Source organism: Pteropus alecto, unplaced genomic scaffold, assembly GCF_000325575.1.
Source record: "Pteropus alecto unplaced genomic scaffold, ASM32557v1 scaffold79, whole genome shotgun sequence".
NCBI classification, from domain to species: Eukaryota; Metazoa; Chordata; class Mammalia; order Chiroptera; family Pteropodidae; genus Pteropus; species Pteropus alecto.
Window position 1 is genome coordinate 7,484,913 of NW_006494612.1, and position 683 is coordinate 7,485,595.

Genomic DNA, 683 nt, shown 5'->3' on the forward strand with positions numbered 1-683 from the left:
GTATAAATATATTTATGCTGTTAGATAGTCATGTGTTTTGAAACTCGAGTCTTATCTTCATCTTGTTTAAAGCATTTCCCCCTGAATTCAATCTTATCTAATATTAAACTCACACCCTCTGATTTCTGTTTACATTTGTATAGTATGTCTTTCTCATTCCTTCTTTTTTAATATTTCCAAGTAACTTGCTTCTTCTTCTCTAAAGTGAAACAAGAAACATCATTCTAAATAATATTGCTTTGGCTTACTACTTGTATAGAATATTGAGCTGAGATTTCTTTTTTCTTTTACTACCTGTGTTTAGTCTATTTACAGTTTTCTATGAACAAGAGGCTTGGTTTTAGTTCTGTTATTATAGTTTATGCTATGCTTTTGATTTTCTTAGCTTGTGTGTATGTGTGGACGTAGTTCTTAAAAATAATTATAAAATTTATATTTTTGTTTAACAATTATGATGTTTTAATTTTTACTTTTTAGTTATGAATCTATTTCTTACTGAAACTTTGCTGAATATGAAGTTGATACATTTTCAATCCCTTCTTCTTCCCCTCCTTCTTTTTAGCAGACTATTTTAACGAATTAAAATAATTAATATTTATTTTTTTAAAAAAATATTGCTTTCTTAATAATTTTAGATGATCTCTAGTGATCTTCTTTTTGATATAAAAATTAGGGAATTACCT